Genomic DNA, 23328 nt, shown 5'->3' with positions numbered 1-23328 from the left:
TCAAGTGGCCGTAGCTAAATTCTCCACAGATGCCACCCCGCCTACATATCTTCCTTAAATAAAAGATTTCATTTTCATGTTAAAAGAAATTTTCTCTTTATATTTCATGTTAAAAGAAATATAGCAGTAGTAATAGAGGCATGTGATGCAAGAAAGCAAGCGTATGGGCTTAAAAAAATATCAGCCAAAAAAACAATTTCACATAACCATTCCCTCTAAAAGCAGAACTTAAGCCTTTCTTGGTAAGAGGACCCTTCTTTTCCCTCACCAATCTTGTTGCTTTCTCTGTACATGCTCTAGCAACTTAGTCCTCTTTTTCCAATAAGTTTGACCGTTTCTATAAGAGGATTCAATACTGTATTTGTATTTGCAAAAAATAAACCAGTAAATTCTTTATCTGTTCCAGCAGCGCCATCTAGCTTCAGTTGTTCTTTCATATTTTAAGAGAGAGAAATCAAAAAATTTCAATAAAGGAAACGCGTGCCACAGCCACAATGGATAACGAAACATTAATATAATACTGTATTTAAATTTTCTGTTGCAACAGAATCAAAATTTTACCTATTAAACTACAACGCTACTTTCAAAGATATAAAGATACGTGCTTTACAAAGATATAAAGATATGTGCACTCTTAAGAATCAGACTTCAACTGCTAAATTAAACTACATTTTACAGTTTTCGAGTCTAACTTTATAGAGAGTCTCGAATCCATGGATGGTCCAATTAACACGAATTAAGAGCCAAAAGGATTAATATTCCACAATTCCGTGGTGTCCGTGAAAACCTATACAACCGTCTCTTTCACAAACTGTACCGAGAAGTCACGCTTGTCAACCACACCACAGTATGCCTTGATGAGGAACATGCGAAAAGATCAATTGGTAATCAAAGGCTGAAAAACAAGCCGAACGAAATTGAATATTCAAGACCACTGGTGATCCAAATCATAGTCGTTTATAAAGGTGGTCTTTGCTCCTTTCCTCAGCTCAATGATGATTCGCGGATGGAAATGTTTCTTTTGCCACTCGTCTGTTTCCACAGTTGTATTATTAGAGTTTTGGTCTCCAAAAAATTCATATTACCAGGTAGCACTGTTTAGTACAAAAGAAAAAAAAAAAGAAAACCAGTCTACTTATGAAGATGTTGTGTGCCAATAAAGAAGAATGCTTATTATAAAAATATGTATAACTCGATCCTACGATAATTAATCTAGATGGCAAACAAAACTTAATTAATGGTGTGGGGATAATATTTGCAACTGCTATCATCTGTCAGAATGCCCACTGGAAGAGTCAGTCCCTTGGATTTGTAACAGTACATTCCTACAAATAAAATGTAATTTTTTTAAATCAGAAATAAATTCAGAAGGGCAGAAAAAATTGTGAACTGTTAATAAGGTTTAATAATACTGAATAAATAAGGAAATAATAAATTGGATAAATTTAAATAGAAATGACAATCAGTACAAAGAGGGTGAACTGAGGAATGTATTGGGAACGGAAGAAAATCCCTGAGGAGCATAAAAATGTCATCGCTTTCTCACATAGGGTTTAAAACAAGGAGTGTTAGAAGGGAATTCTGTTGAACGGATGAAATATGACCTGTAAGAATGCACTTGGGGGACGGGCAAACATAATACCAAACCTGGGAACAGGAAAATGTTATAAACAAAATAAATAAAGCTAGACCCATTAGTGAGAACAAATGGGCCGACCATGTCCTGATCAACCTTTCAAGCTCACGGTTGGCGTCAAGGAGGGTAGAATTGGACACTGGATGAAATGGGGCAAGAAGAAAATGCTGGAAAATGCTGTATATAAATTTTAGAATGGAGCACTTTCATATACAATGAGAAATTTGGCAGGAAGAAAAGAGTGTGAATGCAGATACATAGAAGGAGGTGTTTTGTTTTGGGAAGTGCGGTCAGTTGAGGAGTATGGGTCTGCGTGGGTAGCGCAGTGGTATCGTCACCCCCACACCGGGTAGAAAAGGCCTGGGTTAGAATCCCGTCAATGACGCGAGGAACTTTAAAGGGCTTTTTTCAATCCGTGGCTGATTAGTCGGTCTCAGGTGTAGTCTTTCCTCCAGAAACTGAGGTTTTTTTCGTCCAGAAAAACAGGCAAATCGACCAGAGAACATATGCAATTTACAAATACACATGGGTATAGGTAAGAAATTACTGGGTGTCCCTAATATATTAGTTTTAGTAGGGGAGTATGGGCATCTTAAAATTAAGATGGCGTCGGCTATCTGCTGGTTGATCGGCAAATCTAGTAATTAAATTACAAGTTACATTTCAGAAGAAAATTTCGTCTAAGAAACTGCACATGTATCTAGGCCCGATCCCGCTTGAATGAGCCAGGTACTCAAGTACGTGACCTGGAGAAACCTGTATGGACAGAGTAACTCTGGAAGCATTAGAAGGGATGGACTGTTAGAAATACAGAAAGTGAATGCAGAAAGTACGTCTGCCAAGGAACAGGAGCCGATATTGGAGCTTGCTCTGCTAACTTGCCGCTTTATACACACACCCTCTAGAACTTAGAATCCCTGAGAAAATAGCAGTCAGGGTTGTGGTTTCAGTAGAGGTAGAAAAATCCATAATTCAAAAAAAAAAAAAAAAAATATATATATATATATAGATATAGAAAAAATATACCACAACTGGTGTATATACGAGCGATTACAGATTGGATTATTGCATAGAGAAGATGGCTCTTTAAGCTTCTTCAGTATGCTTCATGGACTTAAATTTTTTACCTCCTCCGATTTTACTCAAAGGTATGACGTATTTAAAAACAATAATCATAGACATTGGTTGGTTGAAAAAGACAGAGGGTTCTGTTCAATCTACCTTTTTTACAGGATATATTTCCAATTTCACTTACAATCGAATTCCTCAGTAACATTACCTCCTGTTGAACCAGAGCATTCTGCACTGAAAGAATTAGTCCTTGGGCGATTTTCTGGAAATTGGCACCCAGCATGGAATTACGACCTTGAGTCTCAGTAGAGAACACTCGGTTTGATTTTGCTGTAATGCATCAGCTCGTATTTTCAAACCCATCCACGATGAGATGAGAAAATTCAAGTCACAAAAATATTTCAATTTCTTCAACACAACACTTCAGTTACTTTTAAAAATATGCGTACACAATAATTTTACACATCTGGAAACAATACGAACAAAACGTACAGCAGGTGACCTACTTTTCAAATCAAAACTATAACTAATGCTTCAAATACAGCTGTACTGTCTGGCATCTTGATCGGCAAGACGTGGTTTAAACTGCTTTTCCACACCACCCCAGGGCAAACGTCAAAATGTAATAGGGTTTTGTAGACGGGAAATTTTAAAAGCTTGAAAATAATAACCAAAAAATAATAAATTCTTATTAATTGCCTTCTGGGAAACATCTTATCTTGTAAAAAATTGTCAAAAAAAATTTTAAGTTATTTTATTTTTTAAGCGAACTTAATAAGAATTTATTGAGTCTCGGAAATGAATTTCGTCCTCACTCACTCCTAACTGTATAGTAGACTGCTCGGCAAAATTAACAGAACAAAATGTTTTTCGAGATTATTTTATTGCGAACAGTGTCCCCAAAGGCGAATATTTGATATAATAGGCATCCTGGAATGCAAATCCCAAGTATCCAATAGATATCCATCTACCACCTTACAGAGCTGCGCATCATGAAAATTATTCATGCCTATAAAAACATGGGTTGCGACCAGATCACTTCGGTCCCATTTTTTTGGCTTGCTCAGTGGGACAGTCACATCTCCAGTACTCAAGATGGCAAGTCATCGTCATTTAGAATTTTTAGATGATTCTTTGAGATGATGAGCCGTAGGACGACTTCAACCTGGGCAGTCGCAGCCGGAGGTGATACTTTAAATGTGTCACGCAGTGTCGCCTTGGCACTATGGAAGCAGTTTCAGGAGACAGGAACTATTATAAGAACAGCTGGCAAAGTTCGCCCGAGGGCTACGTCAACTAGAACAGCCAGCCATCTGGCTCTAACAGCAAGATCTCTACAATATCCTGTTATCAACCGTCTGTTGAGGTTGCTGCTGTCACAGGTGGAAACTTTCCAACCGGACTGTATTACAAAAGACTCAATTCAAGTGTACTCTACGCAAGGAAGCCAGTGGTTTGTATCCCATTAACCCCAAACCACCGAACAGCTCGTCGAAACTGGTGCCATGAACATGTCACTTGGAGCCCTGACAAATGGGGTACATACAGTTCTGTTCTCTCATGGGTTCCGTTTTAGTAGACAGATTCTAGACGAATCTGGAGACAATGAGGAATGCAGTACCATCCCTCCAACATCAGAGAAAGGGACACTTACGGTGGAGGCGGAATAATGATCAACGGCCGCATCCCTCTTCATGTTTTTGATGAGTAACGTAACTGCGCAGACTTTCTGTTTACTTTTTGAAAAGCTGAGATAGATTAAATGAAAACAAAACTTACTTGTCAAAAAAACTGTAAAAAAATTATTCCACTAGACGACATCCAAGAACGGTGTAACGCTGTTCAATGATTGGTATCCGAAGACCCGTTCGCATTAAGCACTACAAGGGAAAAATTCAATGGAAAAAATTGTAGATGATTTTATGCGAACTCTTAAAACTACACGCATGGGAAGCACCAATCTTCTTTAATCCCAGCGATGCGCACAATAAAAAGACACGAGGTTACAGCAAGCTTCCTAACTAGCGCGAACATAAAACAGAGAGGAACTGTCCTGTCCACAGAACTCTTAAAAATAAAACTTTGGGTACAGTTTTTCTGAAGGCACTCCACTCTACTCTTAGATCGGCGTGGGAAGTCAGTACGCAGACTCGGGCTGGAACGTTGTCTCTTCCCTAGTTGCCATGGTGACTGATGTCCTTGAAATTGCTGTACAAAGATGTGCTGGGAAACACGGCCTTGGTAGGGGTGGCTTGCTTTATTTTTTCTGCCTGTAATTTAAACAGGTTTCGTATTTAATTCGTGTACGTATGTGGTATCTTATAATTCCTCGTGTTCCGCCACAAGTCAGTTTTATAAACTATTTTTCTTTCACCCCCAAATGGCTAGAGGAGGTGTACAGTATTGGGAACAACAATCAATTCCTATTCCATTGAGAGATTGGAACAGAAATTGATTTAGAAGACGTTTTAGAAGCCTGTCTTTAAAAGTTTATAACTAATTTGATATTCTCTTGAGGAGCCAACAGTCCAAACTATTTATGGGTTGAGCTTGTTTGGGAGCGAGAAAGTAAAGAGAAAAACCCTTCAGGGCCTGGTTTGTTGCTTGTGGATTCTGTCATTAGTAGTTTTATTTGGATTCATTCAAAAGTTGTTTAAATGCCGTATTCCCTGGAAACATGGTCTTCAGATCGCGAAGGTTTGAAAGTGACATCATCCTCGGGAGTGGGTTGCTATTTTATTTGCCCATTCTCTCTGGTTCTTCTGTCCGAGATAATGCCGTCAACAGGTAGGGGGGGGTGATATCCGATTAGACAATTTTGCAAGGGGGAAGAAACATTTTTGGAGAGAATAAAGTACCTCCAGGAAATATTTGTGTTCCTCTGTAACACGGATCTAGAGATGGTGAGTGGCCCAGAAGGCAGATTAGGCTTTCTTTTTAGTGTGCGTGAAGTGTTCCTGGAAGGTGAGGTCTTCATCCCAGATGAAACATAGGTTTGAGTAGGAAGAAACCCTTTATATTCTTTTCCCCATGATGACTTGGATAAAATTGTCGTTCGTCTCTTTGTTTTAGCCATCTGGGCGGACTTATATCATTTCCAGGAAGTCACTTGGATGCTTGATTTCTGCTGCCTGTTGGTTTATTATCTCTTAGTGTGTTTTGTGATTACTAAAAAGTCCCAACGAGCTTAAAATCATCAGCGCATGATCTGAATTTAGGATACGATGGGTTCCAATATCACAGCAAACAGGGTGAATGATAATACCCCATCTTGAGGTATACACTTTCTGATATGAATAATTATCTGGTACAATCTACTGGGGTTTCAGTTTAAGCAGATTTGAAAAAGAAAGGTAAAGAAAATTTACAGAAATGAGGAAGAAGAAGAAGAAACACCGCTAATGAATAGGACTGGTGAGGTGGAGTAGGTCTAGAGACTATAAGGATTATAGGAACTAAAGGATATGCTTTAAATGTTATATATATTAGAGCTGGGGAGGAATTGTAATTGCATGGCCATCTAAACAATCTTAGAAAGGAAAAATAAAACGGAGATGATGTTGAAGGAAGAGAAATTTAAGAGTAATACAATAAATTCCTTTAAAAATGGGGGAAGGGGGTGAATATCAAGAGAGAGGTGATTGAGCGTATGATGAGGTTAAGAATCTGGCCAACTATTGTAAGAGGTAATAAATTTATAATATTGTTTTGAGAGAAAGAGAGAGAGACGACAGAAGTGGTTAGATTATTAGCATTAGCATCAGTAGAGGCATATGATGCAAGAAAGCAAGCTTATGCAGCATCAGCCAAAAAAAAAAAAAAAAAAAAAACCTTCCACTTCACCCCTCCGTTCGTTCGAAATACCTGTCCAGCTGAGCCTTAAATTTATTTAGGCTATCAACTTCCACAACAAGGGATGGAAGTCTGTTCCACCAACCAACTACCCGCTGGCTAAAAGCAAATTTCCTCACGTCTATCCTACATCTGTCTTTCCTCAATTTGAATTTATGCCCTCTCAGGTGATTATTCAGAGCAAGAGGCAGTATCCCATCAGCATTGAGCATGCTCAAACCATTCAAGGCTTTGTACACCTCTATCAGATCTCCAGACACTGTAATTTGCAAAACTTAAGCCTTTCTTCGTAAGAGCAACCCTTCGTTCCTTTCACTATGAGTCATATGAGGTGTAACCATATGATTATGAGTCATATGAGGTGTAACCATATGATTATGAGTGATATGATGTGTAACCTTGTCATCAGAGTAATCATGTGGACAAGGAAGGAGAGAGTAAAAATAAGAATTCATGCTTCGTACCTGTTTCCCCATCCATGGATGAATGGGTGTTCGGATATTAATGGTAGGGCGGTGTATATATCGACGAAGACATGAATGTGACAAAAGAAAAACGTAGAAAAGGAGTGCAAGCAGGAAAACAACTTAAGAGACACTAAGTCTAACAATTTAGTGTCTCTGAAAAACGGTAGAAGCCTTTTTCTTTAGCATCGGCCATTTGTTAATTTTTGCTGTTTCTGCCGTTTGCGGATTCTTTTTTTTCGTTCCTTCCCATCTTAAGATCAACGAACGTAGAGTATTACGAGGAGGGGGGTTGAAAAGTTTTTAGCCTAACATACAAAAAAAAAAAAAAAAAAAAAAAGACAAATAAAAAAATTAAAGGTATTTTTATTCAACATATTCCCCTCTTATATCAACTCACTTTTTACATCGGTCCTCCAAGCATTTTAGTCCCTTGTAATAGAAGTCCGAAGTCCTCCAACCAGGCCTTGGCCGCACTGAAGACGTCATCTGTGGTGTCACAACGCCTTTTAAAAATTTTTTGACATCGGGGAATAGATGGTAGTCAGAGGAAGCCAGGTCAGGTGAATAAGGTGAATGGTCCAAATATCTGAAACCCATTTTTGCCATTGCCTGGTGTACCTTGTGCGCTGTCCTGAAGGATGATGATGCTTTTGCTAAATTTTCCACGCCTTTTTTCTTTTAATTTTTCCCTTGCTAATTACTTTGTCTAACTGAAATTCTTTAATTTTCAAGTATCATTTCATGAATTTTATCGATGTTTTCGAGAGCTGATGCGGAAATCGGTCTTCCCGACCTTGGAGCATCTTCAATGACAAAACTGCCTCTTTTGAATTTGCCAATGTAAGAACCCATTCTTACAACTATAAATAATAATAAATTTTTATCTCTGGGAATTGCCGACCGGGCTAGCCGGGTGGGTAAAGTGCCTGCCTGGCAACCCAGAGGTCGCGGGTTCGATTCCCGCCTCGGGCTTGGATCAAAGTACTGCAAAAATCTTGGGAGGTGCATTATGGCCACAGAAGCCTATGCGCCAATAACTACCAAAAAAAAAAAAAAAAAATCTCTGGGAAAATTGTAAATATTAAAACAGATGGCTTTCAGCAAATTGCTTGTGCTCACACTGTAGTCTTTTGGTAGAGAGCGGATTAGCGTAGCAGCAGGGGGGACTGCTCGAAACGAAACCATACAACAGGAGTACCGGTTGGAAGCAGTTCTTGTTTACTGTAAACAGAGCGGGGGCGGCACCAATATAGTAAGTGACTAAGGATCGCCCATCCCCCCAAGAAATGGTTCGGACTGCAAAGAAGGGGAAGGAACCGAGGACCGTAGATTTTAGAGTACGCAGCGTTTAGGTAGCATCCTTGGATGCTACCTAAACGCTGCGTACCTAGCATCCTTGGATGCTACCTAAACGGGCCGACACGAGTGCGCTTTTAAAAATTTCATAGGGGAGGCCACTTAAATTAGAGCATGACGAAAGAAGTAAATGGACCCAAACGGCCGATGGAAGTTCTGGAAAGTTCCGACGAACATTCAAGTGTCGCGACAGGTAACGACGCTCAGGAAAGACCAAGAAAGAAAATAAAAGGGGAATTCAGCAGTTCCAGTAACCGATGGAGAGTGCATTTCAGACCAATAGCAGTTTCCTAAAACTAAGCAGCCGTCCACGGACAAGGCGATAAATCCCAGAGAGAGAAATGGATGATGCCCAATACAGATGCGAAAGCAGCCCCGAGTAAAGAGATGGAAAGCCCTAGCAGAGATCCAGTCCATCACTATAAGTAAGTGGTAGGTAATATGCATATTACTTTACAGACTAAAGGACTCTAGGGAATGGGTAACAAAGTTAAGGGGGACATTAGGACATATATGTATAATAAGAAATATATGTGTTGGTGTTTGTCTTTTGAACACATAGCCAAGAATCCGTGAAAGGAATACATTATTACAACTCCCCCCCCCCTAGAATTTGAAATATTCTGGGAGATAAACGTCAGGTGCACAGTGGGAGGGGATAGAAGGGGTATAGTAAGGGACAGTAATAGTTAAATAAATATAATTGGAGTAAAGGGATATAAAAAAAAGAATAAAGTATTAAAACCTCCCCCCCACACCAACCCAATTTTTTATAGTTGCATAAGAAGGACACTGTTTTTTTTTTAGTGTTTTGGTCATATCTTCAAATATTGCTTTTGCAGAAAACCCTTTGAAATGAAGGAATTTTATGATCGCACGGTACTCCATATTCTCAAACTTGTAATTTTCCCTTGACTCCATTTCTTTAAAGGCTGAAAAAAGAACTAAATATTTATTTTTTTTCCCTGTATTTATATTAAAAAAAATCGCCGATCACAAATATGATAATTAAATTGGTCAAATATTTTTAAAAATGGGTCAGGCTAAAAACTTTTCAACGCCCACAAAAAAGTAAAATGTTACTACTCTGTGGTGATATGACGCCCACACGAGCGACCTTTCCCACTTCCGTGTGGTTCAGTGTAAACATAACCGTGGCGTTCGTTGATGACTTAAGTTGCACCGCGCAAATGGAGCATGCGCTTCATTACTGACACGTGATTTCCTCTTTGCTTACTATTCCTGTCCTGACGAGATCTATGAACCGAGTTTGTGTAACCTTGAATAGAATCGTCAGCCCCAACAAGATTACGTAAATATTAATTTATGTTGAGTCCAACGCTTGAATCTGTGATTTGGTCAGGATTCGTATTGAATTATAGGTTATTTAACGAACAGGAAACAGAAGTATTATGTGCTAATACAATCTCATTTCAAACAATAAAAAAAAAGAAGTAAAATTTTTACCTAGGTTAATTAATAATAGGATTTAGGGATAAAAGGCCTCAGACTGTATGTACGTCCAAATACACGCAATTGTAGCAGCTTGTTTTAAAGAAGGGGACCTAAACGCCCACGACCACTTAGGGTCTCAACTGATCTAAACGTGCAGCCTCTACATTTCCTCTACATAGTTTTATTGGAGGGAATGCACTGCCCATTAGCTGTTTTTTTTTTTTTTTTTGTGCCAACTTAAAAAAGATTTTATTACAAACCATGCCCATTCGTATTTTATTTTGTGTAGTCTAATAATAATAAAAAAAAAAAACCGAATAGTTTCTTAAATCCTTGTATTAAAGTGAAAAAAAAAAACAACAAAATTGTCATCCAAAACAGGTTAAATCTATGCACGCTGAACACATAATATAGAACATCACAATAATGCCAAGTTATTTTAAAATACACTAAATTTAAATAATTAAATAAAACACTAAAAGCGTAAATAAAAACAATAATTTCTAAGACTATTTACTTATTTAAAAAAAAAATTCAGAGTATGGTTAAAATGCATCCCGATTGTTAATATCCAATAAATTTAAATATCTGTTGCATAAATTTAGAAGGGGACGAGGATTTTGACCTGTTAAATGTGGGAGGGACCTATTAATTATGGTTGAAGTTTCTCGTTCACTAAAGGCTTGGTTCCCTCAAGTTGTTGGGGGAAGTTTACAGCCCTAAGGCCATCCCCTTGTGTGTTAGGCGCCTCCGTATCCAGGTGGGAAGGAGCAGCAGTGCGTAGCACACGCTTCTTGATTAGACCGGGGTTCGAGCCCGTCACCACCAAATACGGGGGATGCGGAAAGGTAAGGGAATGACCACCGCATATCCCGGAGCAATATGGGCAACTTGCTAATGCTCCTAAAAACCAAATAACGAACGAACGATCCCCTTCTGTACGGCCGTCTTCAACAGATAGGAGTATTACGTCCGTACAGGGCCATATTTGAAGTTGTGGCCCTAAGCTATAATATGTATTAGGCCCGGCCCTTCTTTCTTTACTGTTCACCTGTGACAATATTAATTAAAAAGGATTTTTTAAAGACTTTTAAACGAAAATTATAAATGATCTGTAGCCTGGAGTTTTCTGTATTGCCAGCAGGAGTCGATCCGGATACCTAGGGGGCTCAGCTGCGGGTTCACTTTTCTACAGTTAATAAACTGTCTACTAGTTTATAGATTTTTCCTTCCCTCCAACCCGTGAAATCCATGGTTGCTCCTTACCCTTCAGGGCGTTAGCAATCTGACCATTGCCCAGGTCTGGCTGCAGCCAGTCTCAGTCTCCTTTGATATTTTAAATCCAGGAGGGTGATATCTAATATAGTAACCGACTGGATGGCCACTCTCCGCAGCTCTACCACAGAAGCTAATAGCCCTACAGAGCAGTAGCCAATCAAGTCGGGGAATGCTATAACCACCTTCCTCTCGGTTCCTCTGCACCCATTGATATGCCACTTCGTGACGCCTGTTCCCCCAGAAGAAGGTGGCCATCATACTGGTTAGCCTTCTACATAAGTTACTATCTATGTATATAAGACTAAAATTATACAGTATATTAGCATTCGCATGACTATTGTTTTGATGACTATGGACCTGGCAAACAGGGAGGGCACACCTGTTGACCATTGGTCAAAGATGGCACGCATTTTCTCCCTTATCTGCCCTAATTTTAATTACAGGAAGGTGTCTGCTGGGTACCCCAGGGAAGTACAGATATCACTCAACTGGGTACGCGTTGCTCGCACCTCTGTCCTTTAGGCAATTATTAGCCTGACCGAAGGTGCAAAAGTACAGAATATCTAATGAAAATTATTTTTTTTTAACGATTAGATTATTATTATTTTTTTATTTATAAAAAACTAGGACGCAAGTGTGAATCCGCGGGACGTCCGAGGACGTCCTAAAAACTAGGCCATGTCCTCGAAAACGAGGAGGTCTGGTAACCTTGTATAGAGCGTAGTTTAGACTTTAAAAAGAAGGATTGCACAAATTGTACAAAAAAACCCCGATATTATCGTTTTTTTTTACAATTCTAGTGGTTGACACTGGCAGAGACGCCAGGATTGTTCAGCATGAAACAATATACTTACGTATATAATTCTATCTTACGTTTAAAATGTATTATTTTTTTGTCTTTTATTATTATGCTTTTTACTTTTTCGATTTGTAGCTATGCTACCTCCTCTCATCTTTCCAGTTTATTTTCTTTTCCATTCTTCTCAACTGTTATCAATACATAACACGTACATTGTGCTGCCACTTTATTAGGTACACCTCTGCTGTGCACACAAATGGTTTGTCCCACAACGTTGCAAGTCACATGACCACAGTTGTGGATATAAATGCAGCAGAACAACCTTTCTAGTATCAGTTAAGCGTACAAACCGTAGCAAGAATCGGGAAAAGGCGTGATCTAACAGACTTCGAACATGGCATGGTAGTAGGTGCAAGACGTGCTGGACAAAGCATCTCTGAAACGGCAGTTCTCCTGAACTTTTCACGCACCAAAGTTTCAAGGGTGTATCGAGAGTGGTGCAACGAACAGAAAACATTCTCTTAATGGCACTCCTGTGGAAAAAAATCGCTTGTTGATGAGAGAGTTCAGAGGAGGATGACTAGAATTGTGCAGTGCAAGCAAACAGACGGGCCACAATGTCGCACATCATGTCTGAATGCAACCTTGGTGCGCAGAACAAAATATCGCAACGCACTTTGTCGCAAATGGGCTACAACAGCCGAGAGCCACATCGCGTACCTTTGTTATCAGTGAAGAACAAGAGAGAGCCTCCTGTGGGCACAGCAACACCAGCACTGGACTATCGGGGATTGGAACACAGTTGCTTGGTCTGACGAGTTGAAGTTCCTGGTGCATCATGTTGATGGAAGGCTCAGAATTTGGCGAAAACAACATGAATCCATGGACCCGTCATGTCTGACGACTACTGCGCAAGATGATGGGGGCAGTGTTATGGTGTGGGGAATGTTTTCTTGGCACACGTTGGGTACATTGATACCCATAGATTCACGTCTGAATGCGACATCGTACCTAAACATCGTTGCTGACCAAGTGCATCCGTTCATGTTGACAGTTTATCCTCAGTCAGATGGTTACTTCCAGTAGGAAAATGCGCCAGTGCACTAAGCCGGAATCACTATGGAATGGTTCCAAGAACATGACGATGACTTTTCTTTGCTGCAGTGGCCAGCTGTCCGCGGATCTCAATCCTATTGAATATCTTTGGAATGAGCTGGAAAGTTATGTTCGCTGCAGGCCGACAGCTCCGCCGAATTTGAAGGAACTGCGTGACACATTCATGTCTGCATGTACTCCATTCGTGCACATTTTCAGCATCTTGTTCAATCCTTGCCTAGACGGATTCAGGCTGTTTTGAAGGCTAAAGGAGGCGCAACACGCTACTTTATTATGTGTACCTAATAAAGTGGCAGCACAGTGTATTTATATACAGCTTCTGAACACTTCACAACTTTAACGTTTTTTTCTTTTTTTCATTCATAATAGGATAAATCCTATCCTATCCTATAAAAACTTTTAAAGCAACTCTTCTCACTTTATTTATTTTACAAATTTATTTTACAAATAAATTTCCGTTTTAAGGTATGGCCACCTGGGGTACCTCTTGATGTCCCTCGCTTGTTTACACTTCTCCTTTTCTCTTTTCGTTTCCAATTTCCCCGAATACCGCCTAGAAATTCTATATTTTACGCAGTGACGTTCCTTTATTTCTGTCGCAACCCATACCAAAAACCGAATTATGTCAGCGCTGGTCCCTTCCTCTTGTCCAGCGTCTCACTCTCCCCTGTTATTTATTTTTGTTTTGGTTACGCACCCCTTCTTTCTCACGGGTTATCAAGTGGCCGTAGCTAAATTCTCCACAGATGCCACCCCGCCTACATATCTTCCTTAAATAAAAGATTTCATTTTCATGTTAAAAGAAATTTTCTCTTTATATTTCATGTTAAAAGAAATATAGCAGTAGTAATAGAGGCATGTGATGCAAGAAAGCAAGCTTATGAGCTTAAAAAAACATCAGCCAAAAAAAAACAATTTCACATAACCATTCCCTCTAAAAGCAGAACTTAAGCCTTTCTTGGTAAGAGGACCCCTTCTTTTCCCTCACCAATCTTGTTGCTTTCTCTGTACATGCTCAAGCAACTTAGTCCTCTTTTTCCAATAAGTTTGACCGTTTCTATAAGAGGATTCAATACTGTATTTGTATTTGCACAAAATAAACCCGTAAAATCTTTATATGTTCCAGCAGCGCCATCTAGCTTCAGTTGTTCTTTCATATTTTAAGAGAGAGAAATCAAAAAGCTTTCAATAAAGGAAACGTATGCCACAGCCACAATGGATAACGAAACATTAATATAATACTGTATTTAAATTTTCTGTTGCAACAGAATAAAACTTTTACCTATTAAACTACAACGCTACTTTCAAAGATATAAAGTTAAGTGCTTATATTTATTTCAATGTGTGCACTCTGAAGTATCAGACTTCAACTGCTAAATTAAACTACATTGTACAGTTTTCGGGTATAACTTTATAGAGTCTCGAATCCATGGATGGTCCAATTAACACGAATTAAGAGCTAAAGAAATTAATATTGCACAATTCAGTGCTGTCTGTGAAAACCTCTAGAACCGTCTCTTTCACAAACTGTACCCAGAAGTAGGGCTTGTCAACCACACCACAGTGGCCATAATCACACTGGTGGGGATGTTTTCATCAAACTCTAACAGCGTTGATGCGACTACTATACATAAAAAAAAAAAAAAAAAAAAAACATTTCCAATCTCATATATTAGTAAACAAATAGAATGATACCGATAGTCAGAGTGTGATATTGAGAATCACACCGGCTTCCGGCCCACAGGGATTTCCCCTGAATCTTAAGCAGGGCGGCTCTTTAGGAGCCGCCCTGCTTAAGATTCAACACATGTCCATATCCATCATCAATTCGATCTTGAATAAATAACAATGAAGTATTGCGGAAATGAAAGCTAGTACAACAAATTCGGGGCCTGCTCCTACTGAAATTTATGCAGAAGCAGTTTCGGAGTTAAGGACTTCAGTTAAAAGCTCGTATGCCTTGATGAGGAATATGCGAAAAGATCAATTGGTAATCAAAGGCTGAAAAACAAGCCGAACGAAATTGAATATTCAAGACCACTTTGGATTACCACAGGTGATCCAAACCATAGTGTTTTTTTTTTTTTTTTTTTGCTTCATGACAACGGCCCAGGTGGCAAAAAGCGCATTGTCATTTATAAAGGTAGTCTTTGCCCCTTTCCTTAGGTCAATGATGATTCGCGGATGGAAATTTTTCTTTTGCCACTCATCTGTTTCCACAGTTGTATAATTAGAGTTTTGGTCTCCAAAAAATTCATATTACCACGTCGTCATCATCATCATCAGCCATTTTCAATCCACTGCCGGATGAAGGTCTGTCTAGCAACTTTCCAGTTCCTTCTGTTTTGTGCAATGGCCATCCATTTACTATCCACAAACTCATGAATTTCATCTGTCCATCCCAGGCGCCTCCGTAGCCAGGTGGGCAGGAGCAGCAGTGCGTAGCACACACTTCTTGATTATACCGGGGTTTGAGCCCGTGCCCACCAAATACGGAGGATGCGGAAAGGTCAGGAAATGACCACCGCATATCCTCGGAGCAATATGGCCGTAGTTGCTAATGCTCCTAAAAATCAAATAACAACAACTGTCCATCTCCGTTGTCTTCCAGGTTTTCTCTTAGCTCCTCTTGGGTGCCATTCTGTTATTTTTTTTAGTCCATCTGTCATCATGTCTTCGAGCTATGTGTCCTGCCCAAGACCATTTTAATTCTTTAGTTTTGATAAGAATGTCCTTTACTTGAGTTTGCTGCCTAATCCATGTGTTTCTCTTCTTATCTAACAGTCTGATTCCCAATATAATTCGTTCCATTCTTCGCTGTGTAGTTCTCAGCTTCTCTTCCATTCTTCGTTGTGTAGTTCTCAGCTTCTCTTCCATTCTTTTGGTGAGTGCCCAAGTTTCGCTTCCATAAGTCATGGTGGGGATATACATTGGTTCATTATTTTACGTTTCAGACAAATGGGATATTGCTCCTCAGTATGTGACTATATTTCCTGAATACTATCCATCCAAAATTTATTCTTCTCTTGACTTCCATCCATTTATCATTATTAATGACTTGTTCCACGTAAGTATATGACTCCACCTTTTCAAAAGAAAAAAGTACAAAAGAAAACCGGTCTACTCATGAAGATGTGTGCCATTAAAGAAGAATGCTTATTATAAAAATGTACAACTCGACTCTACGATAATTAATCTAGATGTAATTAATCGTAATTAATGGTGTGGGGATATTTTCAACCGCTATCATCTGTCACAATGCCCATTGGAAGAGTCAGTCCCTTGGATTTGCACACTCCCATAAATAAAATGTATTTGTAGGAGTTTTGAATAAATTCAGAAGAACAGAAAAATTTGTGAATTGCGTTTAATAATACTGAATAAATAAGGAAATAATAAATTGGATAAATTTATCCTCAGAGGAGAAATCATAAGTAATACAAAGAGGATGAACTGAGGAATGTGCTGGGAACGGAAGAAAATCCCTGAGGAGCATAAAATTGTCATCGCTTTCTCACTTTCTCACATAGGGTTTAAAACAAGGAGTGTTAGAAGGGAATTCAGTTGAACGGATGAAATATGCCCTGTAAGAATGCACTTGGGGGACGGACAAACATAATACCAAACTTGGGAACAGAAAAATGTTATAAACAAAATAAATAAAGCTAAACCCGTTAGTGAGATCAAATGGGCCGTGTCCTGATCAACCTTTCTAGCTCACGGTTGGCGTCAAGGAGGGTAGAATTGGACACTGGATGAAATGGGGGAAAGAAGAAAATACTGTATTAGAATGGAGCACTTTCATATACAAGGAGAAATTTGACGGGAAGAAAAGAGTGGGAAGGCAGTAGTACATAGAAGAGCGGACGTGAGGCTGGAATGAGTGTTTTGTTTTGGGAAGTGCAGTCAGTAGAGGAGTATGGGTCTGCGTGGGTAGCGCAGTGGTATCGTCATCGTCCTCCCCACACCGGGTAGAAAAGGCCTGGGTTAGAATCCCGTCAATGACGCGAGGAACTTTAATGGGCTTTTTTCAATCCGTGGCTGAGTTAGTCGGTCTCAGGTGTAGTTTTTCCTTCAGAAACGGAGGTTTTTTTCGTCCAGCAAAACAGGCAAATCGACCAGAGGACATACGCAATTTACAAACAATACACATGAGTATATGTAAGAAATTACTGGGTGTCCCTAATATATTTGTTTTAGTAGGGGACTATGGGCATCTTAAAGTTAAGATGGCGTCGGCTATCTGCTGGTTGATCTGCAAATCTAGTAATTAAATTACAAGTTGCATTTCAGAAGAAAATTTCGTCTAAGAAACTGCACATGTATCTAGGCTTGAATGAGCCAGGTTAATCAAGTACGTGACCTGGAGAAACCTGTATGGACAGAGTAACTCTGGAAGCATTAGAAGGGATGGACTGTTAGAAATACAGAAAGTGAATGCAGAAAGTATGTCTGCCAAGGAACAGGAGCCGATATTGGTGCTTGCTCTGCTAACTTGCCGCTTTATACACACACCCTCTAGAACTTAGAATCCCTGAGAAAATAGCAGTCAGGGTTGTGGTTTGTGTCCACCCATGGCTTCAATAGCGTGGGAGTCAATTATACTCCAGAAAAATTCATAATTAAAAAAAAAAAAAAATATATATATATATATATATATATACATATATATATATATATAGAAAAAATATACCACAACTGGTGTATATATATATACGAGCGATTACAGATTGGATGATTGCATAGAGAAGATGGCTCTTTAAGCTTCTGCAGTATGCTTCATGGACTTAAATTTTTTACCTCCTCCGAATTTACTCAAAGGTATGACGTATTTAAAAACAATAATCATAGACATTGGTTGGTTGAAAAAGACAGAGGGTTCTGTTCAATCTATCTTTTTTACAGGATATATTTCCAATTTCACTTACAATCGAATTCCTCAGTAACATTACCTCCTGTTGAACCAGAGCATTCTACACTGAAAGAATTAGTCCTTGGGCGATTTTCTGGAAAGTGGCACCCAGCATGGAATTACGACCTTGAGTCTCAGTAGAAAACACTCAGTTTGATTTTGCTGTAATGCATCAGCTCGTATTTTCAAACCCATCCACGATGAGATGAGAAAATTCAAGTCACAAAAATATTTCAATTTCTTCAACACAACACTTTAGTTACTTTTAAAAATATGCATACACAGTAATTTTACACATCTGGAAACAATACGAACAAAACGTACAGCATGTGACCTACTTTTCAAATCAAAACTAATGCTTCAAGTACAGCTGTACTGTCTGGCATCTTGATCGGCAAGACGTGGTTTAAACTGCTTTTTCACACCACCCCAGGGCAAACGTCAAAATGTAATAGGGTTTTGTAGACGGGAAATTTTAAAAGCTTGAAAATAATAACCAATAAATACTAAATTCTTATTAATTGCCTTCTGGGAAACATCTTATCTTGTAAAAAATTGTCAAAAAAAATTTTAAGTTATTTTATTTTTTAAGCGAACTTAATAAGAATTTATTGAGTCTCGGAAATGAATTTCATCCTCACTCACTCCTAACTGTATAGTAGACTGCTCGGCAAAATTAACAGAACAAAATGTTTTTCGAGATTATTTTATTGCGAACAGTGTCCCCAAAGGCGAATATTTGATATAATAGGCATCCTGGAATGCAAATCCCAAGTATCCAATAGATATCCATCTACCACCATACAGAGCTGCGCATCATGAAAATTATTCATGCCTATAAAAACATGGGTTGCGACCAGATCACTTCGGTCCCATTTTTTGGCTTGCTCAGTGGGACAGTCACATCTCCAGTACTCAAGATGGCAAATCATCGTCATTTAGAATTTTTAGATGATTCTTTGAGATGATGAGCCGTAGGACGACTTCAACCTGGGCAGTCGCAGTCGGAGGTGATACTTTAAATGTGTCACGCAGTGTCGCCTTGGCACTATGGAAGCAGTTTCAGGAGACAGGAACTATTATAAGAATAGCTGGCAAAGTTCGCCCGAGGGCTACGTCAACTAGAACACCCAGCCATCTGGCTCTAACAGCAAGATCTCTACAATATCCTGTTATCAACCGTCTGGCTCTAACAGCAAGATCTCTACAATATCCTGTTATCAACCGTCTGTTGAGGTTGCTGCTGTCACAGGTGGCAACTTTCCAACCGGACTGTATTACAAAAGACTCAATTCAAGTGTACTCTACGCAAGGAAGCCAGTGGTTTGTATCCCATTAATTAACCCCAAACCACCGAACAGCTCGTCGAAACTGGTGCCATGAACATGTCACTTGGAGCCCTGACAAATGGGGTACATACAGTTCTGTTCTCTCATGGGTTCCGTTTTAGTAGACAGATTCTAGACGAATCTGGAGACAATGAGGAATGCAGTACCATCCCTCCAACATCAGAGAAAGGGACACTTACGGTGGAGGCGGAATAATGATCAACGGCCGCATTCCTCTTCATGTTTTTGATGAGTAACGTAACTGCGCAGACTTTCTGTTTACTTTTTGAAAAGCTGAGATAGATTAAATGAAAACAACTTACTTGTCAAATAAACTGTAAAAAAATTATTCCACTAGACGACATCCAAGAACGGTGTAACGCTGTTCAATGATTGGTATCCGAAGACCCGTTAAGCACTACAAGGGAAAAATTCAATGGAAAAAATTGTAGATGATTTTATGCGAACTCTTAAAACTACACGCATGGGAAGCACCAATCTTCTTTAATCCCAGCGATGCGCACAATAAAAAGACACGAGGTTACAGCAAGCTTCCTAACTAGCGCGAACATAAAACAGAGAGGAACTGTCCTGTAAACAGAACTCTTAAAAATAAAACTTTGTGTACAGTTTTTCTGAAGGCATTCCACTCTACTCTTAGATCGGCGTGGGAAGTCAGTACGCAGACTCGGGCTGGAACGTTGTCTCTTCCCTAGTTGCCATGGTGACTAAGTGTCGACTGATGTCCTTGAAATTGCTGTACAAAGATGTGCTGGGAAACACGGCCTTGGTAGGGGTGGCTTGCTTCATTTTTTCTGCCTGTAATTTAAACAGGTTTCGTATTTAATTCGTGTACGTATGTGGTATCTTATAATTTCTCGTGTTCCGCCACAAGTCAGTTTTATAAACTATTTTTCTTTCACCCCCAAATAGCTAGAGGAGGTGTACAGTATTGGGAACAACAATCAATTCCTATTCCATTGAGAGATTGGAACAGAAATTGATTTAGAAGACGTTTTAGAAGCCGGTCTTTAAAAGTTTATAACTAATTTGGTATTCTCTTGAGGAGCCAACAGTCCAAACTATTTATGGTTTGAGCTTGTTTGGGAGCGAGAAAGTAAAGAGAAAAACCCTTCAGGGCCTGGTTTGTTGCTTGTGGATTCTGTCATTAGTAGTTTTATTTGGATTCATTCAAAAGTTGTTTAAATGCCGTATTCCCTGGAAACATGGTCTTCAGATCGCGAAGGTTTGAAAGTGACATCATCCTCGGGAGTGGGTTGCTATTTTATTTGCCCATTCTCTCTGGTTCTTCTGTCCGAGATAATGCCGTCAACAGGTAGGGGGGGGTGATATCCGATTAGACAATTTTGCAAGGGGGAAGAAACATTTTTGGAGAGAATAAAGTACCTCCAGGAAATATTTGTGTTCCTCTGTAACACGGATCTAGAGATGGTGAGTGGCCCAGAAGGCAGGTTAGGCTTTCTTTTTAGTGTGCGTGAAGTGTTCCTGGAAGGTGAGGTCTTCATCCCAGATGAAACATAGGTTTGAGTAAGAAGAAACCCTTTATATTCTTTTCCCCATGATGACTTGGATAAAATTGTCGTTCGCCTCTTTGTTTTAGCCATCTGGGCGGACTTATATCATTTCCAGGAAGTCACTTGGATGCTTGATTTCTGCTGCCTCTTGGTTTATTATCTCTTAGTGTGTTTTGTGATTACTAAAAAGTCCCAACGAGCTTAAAATCATCAGCGCATGATCTGAATTTGGGATACGATGGGTTCCAATATCACAGCAAACAGGGTGAATGATAATACCCCATCTTGAGTATACACTTTCTGATATGAATAATTATCTGGTACAATCTACTGGGGTTTCAGTTTAAGCAGATTTCAAAAAGAAAGGTAAAGAAAATTTACAGAAATGAGGAAGAAGAAGAAACACCGCTAATGAATAGGACTGGTAAGGTGGAGTAGGTCTAGAGACTATAAGGATTATAGGAACTAAAGGATATGCTTTAAATGTTATATATATTAGAACTGGGGAGGAATTGTAATTGCATGGCCATCTAAACAATCTTAGAAAGGAAAAAATAAAACGGAGATGATGTTGAAGGAAGAGAAATTTAAGAATAATACAATAAATTCCTTTAAAAATGGGGGAAGGGGGTGAATATCAAGAGAGAGGTGATTGAGCGTATGATGAGGTTAAGAATCTGGCCAACTATTGTAAGAGGTAATAAATTTATAATATTGTTTTGAGAGAAAGAGAGAGAGACGACAGAAGTGGTTAGATTATTAGCATTAGCATCAGTAGAGGCATATGATGCAAGAAAGCAAGCTTATGCAGCATCAGCCGAAAAAAAAAAAAAAAAAACCTTCCACTTCACCCCTCCGTTCGTTCGAAATACCTGTCCAGCTGAGCCTTAAATTTATTTAGGCAATCAACTTCCACAACAAGGGATGGAAGTCTGTTCCACCAACCAACTACCCGCTGGCTAAAAGCAAATTTCCTCACGTCTATCCTACATCTGTCTTTCCTCAATTTGAATTTATGCCCTCTCAGGTGATTATTCAGAGCAAGAGGCAGTATCCCATCAGCATTGAGCATGCTCAAACCATTCAAGGCTTTGTACACCTCTATCAGATCTCCAGACACTGTAATTTGCAAAACTTAAGCCTTTCTTCGTAAGAGCAACCCTTCGTTCCTTTCACTATGAGTCATATGAGGTGTAACCATATGATTATGAGTCATATGAGGTGTAACCATATGATTATGAGTCATATGAGGTGTAACCATATGATTATGAGTGATATGATGTGTAACCTTGTCATCAGAGTAATCATGTGGACAAGGAAGGAGAGAGTAAAAATAAGAATTCATGCTTCGTACCTGTTTCCCCATCCATGGATGAATGGGTGTTCGGATATTAATGGTAGGGCGGTGTATATATCGACGAAGACATGAATGTGACAAAAGAAAAACGTAGAAAAGGAGTGCAAGCAGGAAAACAACTTAAGAGACACTAAGTCTAACAATTTAGTGTCTCTGAAAAACGGTAGAAGCCTTTTTCTTTAGCATCGGCCATTTGTTAATTTTTGCTGTTTCTGCCGTTTGCGGATTCTTTTTTTTCGTTCCTTCCCATCTTAAGATCAACGAACGTACAGTATTACGAGGAGGGGGGTTGAAAAGTTTTTAGCCTAACATACAAAAAAAAAAAAAAAAAAAAAAGACAAATAAAAAAATTAAAGGTATTTTTATTCAACATATTCCCCTCTTATATCAACTCACTTTTTACATCGGTCCTCCAAGCATTTTAGTCCCTTGTAATAGAAGTCCGAAGTCCTCCAACCAGGCCTTGGCCGCACTGAAGACGTCATTTGTGGTGTCACAACGCCTTTTAAAAATTTTTTGACATCGGGGAATAGATGGTAGTCAGAGGAAGCCAGGTCAGGTGAATAAGGTGAATGGTTCAGATATTTGGACCATTCACCTTATTCACCTTAGTCAGAGGAAGCCAGGTCAGGTGAATAAGGTGAATGGTCCAAATATCTGAAACCCATTTTTGCCATTGCCTGGTGTACCTTGTGCGCTGTCCTGAAGGATGATGATGCTTTTGCTAAATTTTCCACGCCTTTTTTCTTTTAATTTTTCCTTTGCTAATTACTTTGTCTAACTGAAATTCTTTAATTTTCAAGTATCATTTCATGAATTTTATCGATGTTTTCGAGAGCTGATGCGGAAATCGGTCTTCCCAACCTTGGAGCATCTTCAATGACAAAACTGCCTCTTTTGAATTTGCCAATGTAAGAACCCATTCTTACAACTATAAATAATAATAAATTTTTATCTCTGGGAATTGCCGACCGGGCTAGCCGGGTGGGTAAAGTGCCTGCCTGGCAACCCAGAGGTCGCGGGTTCGATTCCCGGCTCGGGCTTGGATCAAAGTACTGCAAAAATCTTGGGAGGTGCATTATGGCCACAGAAGCCTATGCGCCAATAACTACCAAAAAAAAAAAAAAAAAAAAAAAAAATATCTGGGAAAATTGTAAATATTAAAA

The sequence above is a fragment of the Mastigoproctus giganteus genome, chromosome 14 (assembly GCF_048544385.1).
Source record: "Mastigoproctus giganteus isolate SK-2022 chromosome 14, ASM4854438v1, whole genome shotgun sequence".
Classification (NCBI taxonomy): domain Eukaryota; kingdom Metazoa; phylum Arthropoda; class Arachnida; order Uropygi; family Thelyphonidae; genus Mastigoproctus; species Mastigoproctus giganteus.
The sequence above is the reverse complement of the archived record's forward strand: the minus strand, read 5'-3'. Positions refer to the sequence as shown.